This window comes from Aotus nancymaae, unplaced genomic scaffold (genome assembly GCF_030222135.1).
Source record: "Aotus nancymaae isolate 86718 unplaced genomic scaffold, 86718_ANA_hifiasm-v0.15.2.pri h1tg000025l, whole genome shotgun sequence".
Classification (NCBI taxonomy): domain Eukaryota; kingdom Metazoa; phylum Chordata; class Mammalia; order Primates; family Aotidae; genus Aotus; species Aotus nancymaae.
In genome coordinates this window covers 13,771,713-13,785,510 of record NW_026988438.1, presented here as the reverse complement: position 1 = coordinate 13,785,510, position 13,798 = coordinate 13,771,713, and the positions used below count along the sequence as shown (strand labels likewise).

At 37.4% G+C, this 13,798-nt stretch overlaps 1 non-coding gene across 1 annotated transcript in view; it reads right to left on the bottom strand.

Annotated features, from left to right (window-relative positions):
* The window catches only part of LOC105716272 (uncharacterized), a 283,931-nt gene extending 275,303 nt beyond the window's left edge, over nucleotides 1-8,628 (bottom strand). The window contains exon 1 of the transcript XR_010344022.1: nucleotides 8,577-8,628. This is a non-coding gene — a transcript (uncharacterized LOC105716272). The remainder of the gene's footprint in view (nucleotides 1-8,576) is intronic.
* Nucleotides 8,629-13,798: the final 5,170 nt, after the last annotated feature.

Genomic DNA, 13,798 nt, shown 5'->3' with positions numbered 1-13,798 from the left:
GACCCACTGGTCATTCAGGAGCATGCTGTTTAATTTCCCTGTATTTGTATGGTTTCCAAAATTCCTCTTGTTATTGATTTTCAGTTTTACTCCGCTGTGGTCAGAGAAGGTGCTTGATGTGATTTCAATATTGTAAAACATTTTAAGACTTGTTTTGTGACCTAACATATGGTCTATCCTTGAAAATGATACATGTGTTGAGGAAAACAATGTTTATTCTGCAGCCATTTGATGAAATGTTCTGTAAATATCTATTAACGTCCATTTGGTCTATATTAAAAATTAAGTCCAATGTTTCTTTGTTGATTTTCTATCTGAAAGGTCTGTCCGATGCTGAAAGTGGAGTGTTGAAGTCTCTATGATTGTATTGGAGCCTATCTTTCTCTTTAGCTCTGATAAAATTTGCTTTATATCTCTGGGTGCGCCAGTGTTGGGTGCATATATATTTAAAACGTTACATCTTCTTGCTAAATTGACCCCTTTATCATTATACAGTGACCTTCTTTGTCTCTTCCTATAGTTTTCGTCTTGAAATCTACTTTGTCTGATATAAGTACAGCTACTCTTACTCTTTTTTTGGTTTCTATTTGCATGGAATATCTTTTTTTTCCCTTTGTTTTCAGTCTATGTGTGTCTTTATAGTTTATTTGGTTTCTTGTAGATGATAGATCAATGGGTCTTTTCATTGGACACACTTAGTCTATTTACATTCAATGTGATTACTGATAAATAAGAACTATTTCTGCCATTTTGTTATCTGTTTTCTGATTGTTTTGTGGTCTTCTGTTCCTTCTTTCTCTTCCTCATTTCTTTAGTGAAGGATTTTTTCCTTCAGTGATATAATTTATTTTGTTGCTTTTTATTTTTTGTAGCCGTTGTATGTTCTTTGGTTTGAGGTTACCATGAGGGTTGCAAATAGTATTTTATAAACTATTACTTTAAACTGATGACAACTTAATACTGATTGTATAAACAAACACAGAGAAAATGAATAAAAACTATACACTTCAAATTCATTCTCCCAATTTTTAGCTGTTCGTTGTTTCTATCTATATCTTACTATACTGCCTATGTCTTGAAAACTTCTAGTTATTATTTTTAATTGGTTCATCTTTTCATCTTTCTTCTTAAGATATGAGTCGTTTACATACCATAATTATGGTGTTACAATATTCTTTCTTTTTCTTTGTGCTTACTATTACCAGTGAGTTTTGTAGCTTCAGATGGTTTTATATCGTTCATTAATGTTCTTTTCTTTCTGACTGAACTACTTCCTTTAGCATTTGTAGTAGGATAGCTCTGATGTTGATGAAATCCTTCCAATTTTGTTTGTCTGAGGATGTCTTTAGTTTTCCTTTACGTTTGAAGAATATTTTTACCAGATACACTATTCTAGGCTAACTTTGTTTTCTTTCAACACTTAAATATGTCATGCCACTCTCTTCTGGCCTGTAAGGTTTATACTGAAGAGTCTGCTGCCAGACATATGGGAGCTCCATTACATGTTGTTTGTTTCTTTTCTCTTGTTGCCATTAGGGTCCTTTTTTGACCCTTGACCTTTAGAAGTTTGATTATTAAATGCTGTGAGGCAGTCTTTGAGTTAAATCTGCTTCGTGTTCTATAACCTTCTTGTATTTCGATATTGATATCTTTCTCTATGTTTGGGAAGTTCTCTGTTATTATCACTTTGAAAAACTTTCTAACCCTATCTCTTTCTCTATCTTTTCTTTAAGGCCAATAACTCTTCGATTTGCCCTTTTGAGCTATTTTCTAGATCCCATAGGCATGCTTCATTGCTTTTTATTATTTTTTGTTGTGGTTTCCTTTGACTTTGTATTTTCAAGTAGCTTGTCTTCAACCTCACTAATTCTTTCTTCTGCTTGATCAATTCTCCTATTGAAAGACTCTGGTGAATTATTTAGTATGGCAATTGCATTTTACAGATCTGCTTTATTCTTTTTAATTATTTCAATCTCTGTTAAATTTGCCTGATAGGATTCTGAATTCCTTCTTTGTATTATCTTGATTTTCTTTGAGTCTCCTCAAAACAGCTATTTTGAATTCTCTGTCTGAAAGGTCACATATCTGTTTCTTTAGGATTGGTCTCTGGTGCCTTATTTAGTTCATTTGGTGAGGTCATGCTTTCCTGGATGGTCATGACACTTGAAGATGTTTGTCTGTATTTAGGCATTAAAGAGTTAGGCATTCATTGTAGTCTCCTCAATCTGGGCTTGTGTGTACCCATCTTCTTGAGAAGACTTTCCAGATATTCAAAAGGACTTGGGTGTTGTGATTAAGCTGTATCTGTGTTAGGGGCCACCCCATGCCCAATAATGCAGTGGTTCCTCCAGACTCATAGAGGTACTGCCTTGATGGTCTTGGATAAGGCACACCTATGGGATCTAGAAAATAGCCTCAAAAGGGCAAGTCTAAGAGTTACTGTCTTAAAGAGAAGATAGAGAAAAAGACAGGGGTAGAAAGTTTATTCAAAGAGACAATAACAGAGAACTTCCCAAACCTAGGGAAAGATATCAATATCCAAATACAAGAAGGTTATAGAATACCAAGCAGATTTAACTCAAAGCCTGCCTCACTGCATTTAATAAACTCCCAAAGGTCAAGAATTCTGTGAATTACCAGACAGAGACTCTTGTTCTCTTCCCTTACTTTCTCCCAAACAGAACCTCTCTCTCTGTTCTGAGCCACCTGGAACAAGCAACCTTGTGGCCAGTGCCACTAAGACTGTGCTGGGTCAGACCTGAAGCCAGCACAGCACTGGGTTGTTGCCCGAGGCCTACTATAACCACTCCTTGGCTGCAGGTTATGTTCCCTCAAGGCCCTAGGGCTCTACACTTAGCAGATGACAAAGCCAGCCAGGCCTGTGTTCTTCCCTTCAGGGTGATGAGTTCCTCCAAGCCCCACACAGGTCCAGAAGTGCCATCTGGGAGCCAAGAACTAAAAGCAAAAACCTTAGAATTCTACATGGTGTTCTAATGTACTGCAGCTGAGCTGGCATTCAAACCACAAGGCACAGTCCTTCCCACTCTTCCCATACCTTTCCAAAAAGAGAGAGCCTCACCCTGTGGCCACCACTACCATATGTTCATGGGAGTACTGCCAGAGTACCTCTGATGTTCCTTTAGAGCCCAACAGCTCTTCAGTCAGCTTGTGGTGAATGCTGCCTGGCTTAGGACTCACCCTTCAGGGGTGTGGGCTCCCCTCTGGCCCAGGGCAGGTCCAGAAATGCCATCCAAGAGCCAACTCCTGAAACTGGGTACCCCAAGAGTCCTCTTAGTGCTCTATCCCCCTGTAGCCAAGCTGGTACCTAAGGTGCAAGACAAAGTCCCCTTTACTTTTCCTTTCTCTTTTTTCATGTGGAATGTGTCTCACCCCATAGCCACCATAGCTGGGAATATGCTGAGTCTCACCTGAAGCCTGCAAGTGTCAGAGGCTTACCCAAGGCCCTCACTGTGGTACCTGGCTATTGCTGCTGGTTATTCATGGACCAAGGACTCTGTAGTTAGGATGAATCCTGACAGGACTAGGTCCTTCCCTTCAAGTCGATGGGTTCTCTTCTGATGTAGGGTATGTATAGAAATGTTGTCTAGGAGCTAGAACCTGGAAAGGGGACCTCATGACTCTGACTGATGCCCTATCTTGCAGTGGCTGAGCTGGTATCCAAAACACAAAACGAAGTTTTCCCCATTCTTCCAACTCCTCTCCTCAAGTGAAGGGAAGGGGTATCTTTTGGAGCCACAAGCTGTGCAGCCTGGGATTAGTAAGGGTAATGCCACTACTCCCTTTGCTTCCCCTGGCTGATGTCTCATTAGGTCACGTGCCCCACTCAGCACACTGTCACTGTCTCTGGGCCCAGTTCAGCACTTGTGCTTGCTTAGGAGTTGTAGTCCCGGTGGCCTAGACTGCCACTGTAGCCCATGGTGAAAGGCTTGCAGGAACTCAAGTCTAGACTGCTCGGATCCACAATTACCTTCTGTTTAGGGCTGGATTAAATTCTCCCTCCATGGGTGAGCATCAGCTAAGTTTGGTCTAGCTTTTTATTTTATAATAGTGCATCACTGAACTCAATGCCTCACAATTGCTGCACTCTCCCTCTCGCCAGTGTACAGAAAAGCTCTCTGCAACATGCCACTGCTGCCGCAGGATGAGGGAGGGGTGATATCGGTGATTCAAGACTGTTTTACCTAACTCTTCAGTGCCTCTTCCAGTGATATAAAGTTAAAACCAGGTACTATGAGTGCTCGCCTAATTTTTTATTCTTAGGAAGGTGCTTTTTTAATGCAGACAGTTGTTAGATTAGTGTCTTTGCAGGGGGTGGGAGACAATCAGTGAGCCTTCTATTCTGCCATCTTGCTCTGCCCCTTACCAACTCAGCACCCAGAATTTTTTAAAGTGCCCTGATATTTCTAATTGTCCCCTAATTTCTAAGCAAACTTTGACAGTAACTGGTGTAGAGGTTTTTTTATTTTCTTGAATTACTGGAGGGCCAGACACAAAATGCTTGGTTCAACACCAAGTGACTCTACTAGCTGAATGTTAGAATTTTCTGAAGAGCTTTTAAATAATAAAATTGCCTGAGATCCACTCCTGGTAGTTCAGATTTAATTAGTTTAGGGAAGGGCCCAAACATCGGAATATCTCAAACCCCACCTGATTTTTATATGCATCCAGGTTAGGAATCACTATTTAAGATATTGCAAGAAGGAACTAAAAAACACCTTTAATTGTCATAGGAAAAATAGAGCTTACAGAGAGAAAATATGATGGTTCTAAACACACACATATATATAGGGTAGCAATTGCTTGCTTTGGTATTTTGTAATAAGAAATCTAACTTTTTTGTAGATGATGGCAGGGATTGAAGTAGCATTAAGCATACGGTTGGATTACCACATCCACATTTAAACCTCCTTTTAGTCTACTTATTTTCAGAGTTAAAAAATAGCACAGTGTTTTGTATATAGCAGATAGTCAATATTTAATGTCCTGTCAGATAAAGGCAATATTATAACATTTCTGGGATGATTTCCATCCTGAAATAATAAAAATGTGGCAATAATGAAGATGTATTATAAAATAAAGCATGATATATTATGCTTATTTTATTATATATTATATATTATAATGAGCATAATATATCATGCTTTATATTATATATAATATATTTATATACTACCAAATATATATTATATTACTATATGTAGTCAAGAAACAGAAAGAAGGTCAGTATGGGTGGAGCAGAGTAGGCAAGGGGGCAAGAGTATGTGAGGCTGACAGGAGGTAGATCTTGTAGGACTTTGTACCCAAGATAAAGAACTTGGATTTTATGTTTTATAGTAAAGAAACATTGGAAGGTTTTAAAGCAGAGGAGTGACAATCTGACTTGTTGTTTATAAAGACCACTCTGGTTTCTATTTGTAGAATGAACTACAAAGAGCCAGTATGGAAATGGTCAACCCAGACAGGAGCCTATCAGAGTAGTCTGGGAAAGACGAAAGTGACCAGGATAAAGTAGGAGTAGTGAAGTGGGAAGGAGGTGAATTAATGTGGGATACATTTTGGAGGAAAAGTCAAAAGATTGAATTGGGGCACTGAGGAAAATAAAGGAATCAAGGATAATTCCTAGTTACGGTCTAAAAGAACTGGGTACATGATACTATGAAGACTGGAGAAAGACCAGGATCGGGGTGGGTGTGCAGAATCAAGAGTTTCAAATATAGTAAGTTTTAGATGTCTGTCAGATTTTGAGGCAGTAACAAGTAGGCAGTAACCTACAGAAATCTGATAAATTGGGCTCAAGATATCCAAGTTGGGCCATAATTGGTGCCTTGATGATATTTAAAGCCAAGGTGCAGATGAGCACATTAGAGAAACAAAGGAGTCCTACAAAGGTGCCCAGACACTGGCACTTGGAGGACACACAGAAGAGGAACAAGGCAGCAGTGGAAACAAGAAAAGTGTAGCTGGGGAGGCTGGAGAAAAACCAGACAGGCATTGAAGCAGAGAGAAGGAAGTATTTCAGGAAAGGGGTTGTCAACTACCCCTTCAAGCAATATATAAACAAAATAGCATTGCCTAGCTTGAAAAGAGCAATCTTGGTGAAGTTGGTGGGTATGCAGTACCTTTTAGAATGAGAGGCAAGGAAGTGGAGATAGTTACTTTGGACAACATTTTTAGTAACACTGAAGTGACATTTCAACCAATATTTGCAATACAAAAAAAGAAAATACTTCGATTTGCTAAAATCAGTTCAAATCAGCAGGGAGAATGATCATTTTATAAATGACCTTGGTATAATTTATTATTTATTGGAAAAAAAGTAAATAATTTGATTAAAATTTTAGAAAAAATGGAAGTAATACTTCAAAAATATAACAAGTCTGTCTCTAACTGGTAGTATAATGGGTGTTTTCCTTTTGTAGTTATACATTTTTCTAAATTTTCCATAATATAATCTTGTTTAATTAAAAGAATTGATGTCTTTTTTTTAAGAAAACCAAAGAATTTTAGCAAGCCTCTAGGCTCAAAACCAAATTAAACCAATTCAATACAACAGACTATTGGCATTGCATCAGGTTCCTACCGTCTAGAAAGGTGTGAAATATAAGAATGTCAAGGAGGATGTATAACACAAGGTAAAGCGAGGTAAGAGTTCCAATCAGAGCACAAAGCACCTATGAGAAGTCAAAAGAAGGGCTTATAACTCCTGGTTCCTAGTCAGAGTTTCAGAGTAAAACTCTGAAAATAAAAGAACTTGACAAAGGGAAAGTCATGGTGACTGGGTCATGATGAGCAACATTACTAGAGTGGTAAGGCAGAATCTGTACCTCATTAAGTCGCTCTGTGGGAGTAATCCACAGGACATGATGAGCAACCCACATTTACCACCAAGAGCTCTTCAGTGAAGTTAGAAATGGAGAAAAATCTAAGAGACTCCCCTTCCTTTTCCCTCAGGAATGCCTACTCATCAATTAAATAAAGAATAGCTAAGTAACATGTCTAACCAGGATCGCTAAAGTGTGTGTGTATGCATGTATGTGTCTCCATCGCCACAGGAAATAGTAATAAGCTGTTCACAGCCCTGTACTCTTTCTGGGTCTTGTGTCCAGTGCTCAAGTAGCTTGTCTGAGTCCAATTAGGGAAGGGTTAGCTCTGATTAAGTTTAAAGAAATGTGGTTAGTGAAATAAGCCACAAAATGAAGACTTCAGAACTGGGATTGGGTGGAGACACCACTCCTCTCTGTTTTACATGGTGCCTGTTATTGCTGTGGGTTTTGGAGATTCACTGGATCAGTCTATTACTCATGGTAAAGTCTACTGATATAGCATGTTGCAAAGATGAGAAGGATCTGAATTTCTGCATCTGACTCAGTGGAAGATGGACGTACCTCCTTAAAATTGAGGGAGTATTCTCTGAGTGGAAGGAAGAATAAAAGGAAAAAGAAAGTATGATTCAAAATTCTACTTGTGTCTGAGTCAGAAACAATGAGTTTAAGGCTATTGTTAGCCACTGTCCCTGGTTCCCCACATTGTCCTTATGCTAGTGGTGCAGAGGAAGTGATGTGTTGTGGAGAGGGTATGTATGACTGAGTTGCTTCTATCAGGAAGCTATGAAGTCGCCAGGGTATACTTAGACCCAGAAAAAGATTTTTAAATGTCTCTTCTGGCTGTCTCAATGCATTCTTCACCCTTACAGAGAGATTGACATGTTTCCCATATCCCTGGTCAAAGATAGAATGCATTTCTCATTTCAGCTCTGAAGCACTCAAATGGTGTGTCCCAAGCTTTTGAAGTCTTCAATTCATAACCCAAAGCCAATACAAGCAAAGTGTCTGAGTGCTTTTAATATGTGTATGTACTTAACAACTTTCATTATATAAATTGTTTTCCCCTGAGATGCTTCTCATTGCTAGAAAGTCCTATTTTTCTCCTTATATTTCTTTTTAAACTTTATTTTTAAGCCAATAGATGATGTGCTTGATTTTATTTTCCATTTAATGTCAGGATATTGGGCTCTTGGCAAAGCATAATGAGGGGCCCAGTTCACTCTCAGTTTAAATGCTAAGATAATGTGCTTTGCATAAGATGAAAGAGATACCTCTCTGATGGCTGCCCTTTAGTCTGGCTGTTCTGCTTCCTGTGAATCAGTTGGGTAATCTACTGGGTATGGATAGATGGCCTCTGTTTGAACCAAGCACTCCCCTTCTCTAGCTATCATCTTCTTCCCTCTTATTACCCTAGCTAATTGTTATTCTGATTCCTGATACGCACCTTGGGCTGCCTTTGTTTGTTGGACTTATTCAGACTTTCTTCACTGACTCAACAGCCCTCCTCTTCTCTACCCACCCTCACCTTCCCTGAACTTCCAAGGAGAAGGCAAACTCATTTGTATACTTCTAGAGCAACCAGGTCACAGACCTAATGGCTACCAATGAACAACAAATTAGCAGGTGCTGCCTGCACTTGATGTCTGTATTTGGCCAAGCCATTGTTTGCTAATTTTCAATAATCTTACATGGTATTGTTTTTATATTCAGTTATTAATGAGTCCTTCTTACCTGGTTCCTCCAGTCTACCAGTTTCAAGATGATCTGTGATGAAGACTTTTCTCAGCACCTGTTGGAGAAGATCAAAGTCAAGAATTCATACTTAATTGGTACTCGCCTTCATAGCTTCCACACCCTCTTTGCACTGTCATATTCATATGGTGCAACAAATTCCCTCCCCACTTCTAGGGCATAGAAGAACCCCTTATTGTTGGAGAAACTCAAAGGATACTCTATGAATGTCTATTTGGGATTTCTAATTCTTACTTTACATTTGATCTACCATATTTTTCTCTTTATTTTGGCAATCTTTGCTCTTTAATAATATATATATATATATATATATATATATATATATATATATATATATTTTTTTTTTTTTTTTTTTTTTTGAGACGGAGTTTCGCTCTTGATACCCAGGCTGGAGCGCAATGGCGCGATCTCGGCTCACCGCAATCTCCGCTTCCTGGGTTCAGGCAATTCTCCTGCCTCAGCCTCCTGAGTAGCTGGGATTACAGGCACGCGCCACTGTGCCCAGCTAATTTTTTGTATTAGTAGAGACGGGGTTTCACCATGTTGACCAGGATGGTCTCGATCTCTTGACCTCGTGATCCACCCGCCTCGATAATATATATTTTTAAAATTACAAAATAAATGCCTTTGTGATAAACTCAGAAAATACACAAAAGGTCCAGCGAAGGGACACAGAATAACTTATAATCTCCTTATTTATTATTAACTTTAATCTATATCTTTCTAATATATTTTCTATATAGTAACCTAATTACAATCATATTTTATACACTGTATCTCTTTTTCACTCAATAATCCATTATTAATATTTCCCCATAGTAATAAATATTCTTTATAATATTAAGAATAACATAACCTTTTCTCCTACTGTAAGCACTTTCTTTTTAAGTCAGGAGTGGATTCTGAATGTTAGTACATATCTTTTTTAATACTATTGAGATATATGCTCTGGTTTCTTCCAGTAATCTACTGGCATAAAAAGCAATATCACTAGTAATAAGTAAGAGTGTCACTCCATAGCCAGACTTCATGGATATAGGGCCTGCCTCTGCCCTTACCAATGTGTTACTTAAAATAAGTTACTTAATCTTTCAACACTTTCTCATCTGTAAAAGAGGCAAAATAATGGGACCAATCTAATTTATTCTTGTGAGAATTGAATGAATATACGAGCAGATCTCAGGATACCGCCAGACACAAAACCAAAACAACATGTTTGTAATTGCTTCTCAATCTGAAAGTAACTTCACTTTGTAATGTACTCTTAATATACTGCTGAGTTTTCTCATCTTTATCTAGAACTGGGAGTGATCTCCAGTTTTTTTCATTATTCAACTTTGTTCACATTTGGCATCAAAATATATAGTCTTTTAAAAATGAAGTTAATTTTGATTTTATCCCCTGTGCTTTGAAACAATTAAAAAGAACTATAGAACAAAGTCAGAGGACAGAGAGTAGCCAGCTTCAAGACTTCCTGTAAAGATACAGTAATCAAGACAATGTGGTATTGGCAAAAGAATAGAAAAAGAGATCAATGGAACAGAATAGATTGCCCAGAAATAGACCCGCATAAGTATAGTCACCTGACATTTGACAAAGGAGGAAAGGCAATACAGTGGAGAAAAGATAATCTTTTCAACACATGATGCTGAAACAACAGGACATCCAAATGCAATGAACCTAGGCACAAACCTTACACCCTTCACAGAACTTGACTTAAATGGATCACAGACCTAAATATAAAGTGTAAAAGGTAAGTCTCCTAGAAATAACGTAGGAGAAACTCTAGATGACTTTGGGTTTGGTGATTAATTTTTAGATACAGCACCAAAGGCATGATCCCTCAAAGAAATAATTGATAAGCTGGACTTCATCAAAATAAAAAAAATATTCTGCTCTGCAAAACACTGTCAAGGGAATGAAAAGGCAAGCCACAGATTGGTAGAAAGTATTTGCAAAAGACATATTTGATAAAGGACTGTTATACTATAAAGCACTTATTCAACAATAAGAAAATAAACAACCTGATTTGAAAATGGGCCAAAGACATCTCACCAAAGAAGATATACAGTGGGAAATAAGCATATGAAAAGATGTTCCACATCATATGTCATCAAATAAATGCAAATTAAATCAATAAGATAATGATACACACCTATTAGAATGGCCAAAATCTAGAACACTGACAATCCTAAATGCTGGTGAGGATGTGGAGCAACAGGAATTATTCACTGCAGTAATGAATACAAATACAAAACGGAACAGCCACTTTGGAAGACAGTTTGTTGGATTCTTACAAAACTAAACATACACTTACCATGGGATTCAGAAATTATAATCCTTGGTATTTACTCAAAGGAATTGAAAACTTATGTCCACACAAAAACCTGCACACATATGTTTATTACAGGCTTATTCATAATTTTGAAAATATTTAAAAACAGCTAAGGCATCCTTCAGTAGATGAATGAAAAATAAACTGTGGTACATCTAGACAATGGACTATTACTCAGTGCTAAAAAGAAACGAGTTATCAAGCCATGAAAAGACATGGAAGAAACTTAGGTGCATATTACCAAGTGAAGGAAGTCAATCTGAAAAGGCCACATACTATACGATTCCAACTATATGACATTCTGGAAAAGTCAAAGCTATGGAGACAGTGAAAACATTAGTGGTTGGCAGGGGGCAGGGGGAGGGAGAGATGAATAGGTGGGGAACATAGGATTTTTAGGGCGGTGAAAATACTCTGTAAGATACTATAATGGTGGACACATGTCATTATACATCTATGCAAACTCATGGAATGTAGGGCACCAAGAGTGAACCCTAATGGAAACTATAAGTTTGGTGTGATGATGTGTTACTGGAGGTTCATCAGGTGTAACGAATGTACTACTCTGTGGGGGATGCTATAAATGAGGGAGGCTATGCATGTGTTGGGGGACGAGGAGGAGAAACCCCTATCATGGGGTTTCTCTGTGCCTTCCTTTCAATTTTGCTGCTAACCTAAAACTACTCTAAAAAAATTTTTTTTTAAACATAGAGCAATCTCACACTTAAAGGTTTAGAAGACTCACTCAGAACTTCTAAGACCAGCATTCTTAGCAGTAAACTTTTTTAAAATATTATTTTTTTCTGTAGTTATCAAGTTTTCTACTTCTTAAGAAGTTACTTTTGGTAACATACTTTCTTAACAATTTTTAAATTTTTTCAAGATTTTTATGTAGTAGTTTTCTCTTTTCTTAAAAATAAATCCACTTTATATCAAACACTATATTTCCTTTCCCATTCATAGTTGTAGCTGTATTTATTCTCTCTTTTCTTTGAGTAAACTAGCTAGAGATTTATTAATTTTATTCTTCAAACAATTTTCAGACTTATTTTAATCCTACCATCATTCTATTTTTTGATATAATTATTTTTGCTTTAATATTTGTGTAGAGTGCAGAGAAGAATAGTCATGTATCATTTCTTTCATACATTATAATGTTTCACTGATTCATCATGTCTTGCCCATTCGCTACTATCCCAGAAATATATCCCTCCCTATTCCTTTGAGAGTACCTCTTGCCTTCTCCATGGTCTATACCAGGGGCCAGCAAACTACAGCCTACATGACAAATCCAGCCTGTAGCCTTTTTATTTTTTTTATTTTTTATTTTTTTGGTAAATAAGGTTTTATTAGAACACAGCCCAGCCCATTCACTTACCAAATATGTCTATGGCTGCTTTTTATTACAATGGCAGAGTTGAGTAGTTTCAAAAGAGATTATATGTGGCCCACAAAGCCTGAAATATTTACTATCTTATCATTCACAGAACAACTTTGCTGACCTCTTATCTACTCTAGTTCATCCAAATCCTGCTCATTCCTAAAAGTCCAGCTCAAAGATTCTCTTATGTTCTGGGACCACAATAACCTTTCTCTTTCCTCTGAATTGGTAGTTGTTATTGTTTGGGTCACATATTATTTTAATTATCCTATATATTACCTGAGTTTCTTCTCTTCCAAAAGCTTAGATTTTTAAATATACAAATTATACATGTAACAGTTTTAGAAACAGGGACCAGATATGCTGGCTCTCTATAATATGCAAGGCATAGTTCTCTGGATTCCTCAGGGAAATCATTTGCCCACTCCCACCCCCACCCCCTCCACTGCCATCCTCTCCCCAGGTGATATGTGCAACACAACTTTAAGATACTTGTCCACAATGGTGGTATATACTTGAGAGATAGTTATGTGAAATTAAGGATACAATTGGAGCCCCATGTAAGAGTCACAGGGTTTATTTCGCTCTTTGTTAACAGCTTCTGAGAGGATGAATTAGCAGGTATCTATAAAAGGCTAATGCTCACTTGTATCATTACTCTTCAAAAATCAGTTGTCTAGATCAATCCTCTGACCTTCATTGGCTTTGAAGGAATGTTTGCTCCTTTCAAAGTACAGCTGGATATTAAAGATATACACATATTAAGCATTGGGAAAAGCCGAAAAAGTATGTAAATACTCTAAACATATGTGTTTTAAGGTGCAAATATTGAGTTTACAAAACAGTAACAAGTTTCAGTCTCTGGTGAGCTCTCCAGCTTCCTCCCTAACTCTGTTTACATGCTCTCTCAGTCAAGTTTACTTATGGACTAAATGGTTTTCTACTAGGGAGGCATGCCACACTGCTCACTCTCTTTACTTGAGAGATGGTATTGCAAGTGGTGAAGGACTCAGGGTCTGAAGTCAAATCAAATAGGTGCTATCTCACAGGGCAGTTGTGAGAATTCCATGAGATCATACATGTCATATAGTGCCTGGAACATGTAAGCAATTAATAAATCTTAGCTGTAATTATTGTTCTTATCATATTGTGAAATAAGTACTTTTCTCTTAGAAAATATGTCCAGCAAATAGTTATGTATGGTTTCTTTGAGATATGGATTTAATGGACTACTTGAAATGAAGCTAGCGATCCGGCATCCTAAATTTCTCATCAGTGAGAACATGACCATTTTCTTTTGAATGGTGCCCTAGAAGATAGCAAATAAGAGCTCTTACTTTGAAATCAGTTGAATACAAAAGCTTCTTGCAGGGACTCTAATCACTATTTTATCTTAAATAATAAAAACATTAAAGACAAGGAAAAATAACCTTCCAGTACTGATATCACATCCCATGAACACATTGTAATTGTATTTCTTTTCTT